Here is a 3491-nt window from a genome sequence, read left to right as displayed (position 1 = left end):
CACAGCTATTTGTAAGGCCTCCCCTGACAACCATTTTGCTTTTTTGCACTTGTTTTCCATGGGGATGGTCTTGATCCCTGTCTCCTGTCAGGGAGACAATGTCTCTAACAGTGTCACTAACCTCATTCTATAGTTCATCAGGCACTGTATCTATCAGATCTAGGCCCTTAAATCTATTTCTCACTTCCACTGTATAATCATAAGGGATTTGATTTAGGTCATACCTGAATGGTCTAGTGATTTTCCCTACTTTTTTCAATTTAAGTCTGAATTTGGCAATAAGGAGTTCATAATCTGAGCCACAGTCAGCTCCCGGTCTTGTTTTTGCTGACTGTATAGCGCTTCTCCATCTTTGGCTGCAAAGAATATAATCAATCTGATTTCGGTGTTGACCATCTGGTGATGTCCATGTGTAGAGTCTTCTCTTGTGTTGTTGGAAGAGGGTGTTTGTTATGATCAGTGCATTCTCTTGGCAAAACTCTATTAGTCTTTGCCCTGCTTCATTCCGTATTCCAAGGCCAAATTTTCCTGTTACTCCAGGTGTTTCTTGACTTCCTACTTTTGCATTCCAGTCCCCTATAATGAAAAGGACATCTTTTTTGGGTGTTAGTTCTAAAAGGTCTTGTAAGTCTTCATAGAACTGTTCAACTTCAGCTTCTCCAGCATTATTGGTTGGGGCATAGACTTGGATTACTGTGATATTGAATGGTTTGCCTTGGAAACAAACAGAAATAATGTTAGACAAAAAGCAAATTCGAGCAATTTTTTTTTTTTTTTAATTCAAGTTCAAAATGGCTTGTAAAGCAGCAGGGACAACTGGCAACAGCAACAGTGCATTTGGCCCAGGAACTGCTAAAGAATGTACAGTGCAGTGGGGGTTCAAGAAGTTTTGCAAAGGCAACAAGAGCCTTGAAGATGAGGAGCATAGTGCCCAGCCATGGAGGTTGACAATTACCAACTTAGACCAATCACGGAAGCTCTTACAACTACACAAGATGTTGGTGAAGAACTCAATGTTGACCATTCTATGGTTATTTGGCATTGAAGCAAATTGGAAAAGTGAAAAAGCTCGATAAGTGGGTGCCTAATGAGCTGACCAAAACCAAAAAAATCATTTTTAAGTGTCATCATCTCTTATTCTATGAAACAACAGTGAACTATTTCTTCATTGGATTGTGAACTGCAACAAAAAGTGGATTTTATAAGACAACCGGCAATGACCAGCTCAGTGGTTGGACTGAGAAGAGGCACTTCCCAAAGCCAAACTTGCACCAGAAAAAGGTCACGGTCACTGTTTGGTGGTCTATTGCCCTTCTGATCCACTACAACTTTCTGAATCTCGGCAAAACCATTACATCTGAGAATTATGCTCATCAGATCAATGCACCAAAAACTGCAATGCCTGCAGCCTGTATTGGTCAATAGAAAGGGCCCAATTCTTCTTCACAATGCCCAACTGCAAGTCATACAATCAATGCTTCAAAAGTTGAACAAATTGGGCTACAAACTTTTGCCTCATCTACCATATTCACCTGACCTCTTGCCAATGACTATCACTTCTTGAAGCATCTCAACAACTTTTTGCAGGGAAAATACTCCCACAACCAGCAGTAGAAAGTGCTTTCCAAGAGTTCATTGCATTCTGAAGCATGGGTTTTTATGCTGTAGGAATAAACAAATTTATTTCTCATTGGCAAAAATGTATTGATTGTAATGGTTCCTACTTTGATTAATAAAGATGTGAGCCTAGTTGCAATGATTAAAAATTCACAGTCCAAAACCACAATTATTTCTGTACCAACCTAATATTAATATATACACTGCTACTGCTGCTAAGTCACTTCAGTCGTGTCTGACTCTGTGCGACCCCATAGATGGCAGCCCACCAGGCTCCCCCGTCCCTGGGATTCTCCAGGCAAGAACACTGGAGTGGGTTGCCATTTCCTTCTCCAATGCATGAAAGTGAAAAGTGAAAGTGAAGTCACTCAGTCATGTTGGACCCTTAGTGACTCCATGGACTGCAGCCTACCAGGCTCCTCTGTCCATGGGATTTTCCAGCCAAGAGTACTGGAGTGGGGTGCCACTGCCTTCTCTGATATATATACACTATCATGTGTAACAAAGGTAGCTGGTGGGAACCTGCTATATAGCACGTGAAGCTCAGCTCAGGTACTCTGTGATGACCTAGATAGGTGGGATCGGGAAAGGAGTGGGAGGGAGATTCCAGAGGGAGGGGGATATGTGTATATGTGTATACATATACCTGATTCATTTAATTGTACAGCAGAAACAAATACAACATTGTAAAACAATTATACTACAATTAAAAAACATGAAAAAAACAGATAAATGACAAGGACCTACTACTGTAAAGGAAACTTTAGTAAATATGTTGTAATAGCCTACAATGGAAAAGAATACAAAATTATACACACACACACACACACCTGAATCATTTCGCTGTACACCTCAAACCAACACAATATTGTAAATTTGTAAATTAACTATACTTCAACTACAAAAAGGAATTTAAAAGAAGAGGATTTTTCTCAACTCTGTAATTTTATAAATTTTATACCTAATAAATTAAGAAATAATTTTAGGGGAATTCCTTGGTGGTTCAGTGGTTAGGATTCTGTACTTCCTGTGCAGGGAGCACTGGTTTGATTCCTAATCAGGGAACTAATAAGATTGTACATGCTATGCAGTGTGGCCAGAAAAAGGAAAAGGAAAAGAAATAATTTTTAGAATTCAGTTTTCATATGTACTTTAATAAATTAATAGGAGATAGTAATTAATCATTAAATGTATTTTCTCTTCATCTATATTGGTTTCATATGTTTTTAATATACTATGTGCTAATATATATATATATATATAGCACATATATATATATATATATATAATTCAAGCATATATTTTCAGAGTTGCATATCAGACTTAACTTCTAGTCTATGCTTGCTCCACTAATCCAAGGATCATAGTGATTATAATTTGATAACTAAAGCTTCAGTGCTCATTTGTGACTTTCTTAAATGACCCTTTCTGAATCAATATTTTTGACTCAATCTGGAAAGCACGTAAGTACATATAAGAAATGTGATTAAAATCTTCCAATTATGTTGGGAAATGGGACTGAAAACATTGAAAGTCTATGACACCAAGATGAGAAACAACTCCTAGAAGGAGAAATCATTTGTCCTCCTGACATTCTCTAGTTATAGTTATCCTTACACCCCAAAGCATTACCTCATTACTATCTGCTCCCAAATTTCAACTCTAACCCTTGACACTGTTTAGTGAGGCAATGGGAACAGGTCTGGACTGCCTAAACCCTGTGAAACTATTACAAGATCTGAATCTTGTCTGCAAACATATATTCCAGAGCTCAAATCTCACTGGGAAAAGACATCAATTCAGAGAAAATCTTTGCCAGAGTTTAAAGAAAAGTCTGGGTGAAGAGAAGGTCAAAATGATAGCTACATATGTTA

At 38.0% G+C, this 3491-nt stretch overlaps 1 pseudogene; it reads left to right on the top strand.

Moving 5' to 3' along the window:
• Window positions 1-734: 734 nt before the first annotated feature.
• Window positions 735-1733, top strand: LOC105005459 (annotated as a pseudogene).
• Window positions 1734-3491: the final 1758 nt, after the last annotated feature.

The sequence above is a fragment of the Bison bison genome, unplaced genomic scaffold (genome assembly GCF_000754665.1).
Source record: "Bison bison bison isolate TAMUID 2011002044 unplaced genomic scaffold, Bison_UMD1.0 scf7180017864491, whole genome shotgun sequence".
NCBI lineage: Eukaryota > Metazoa > Chordata > Mammalia > Artiodactyla > Bovidae > Bison > Bison bison.
Note: the sequence above shows the minus strand (reverse complement) of the source record. Positions and strands in the feature narration are given on the sequence as shown.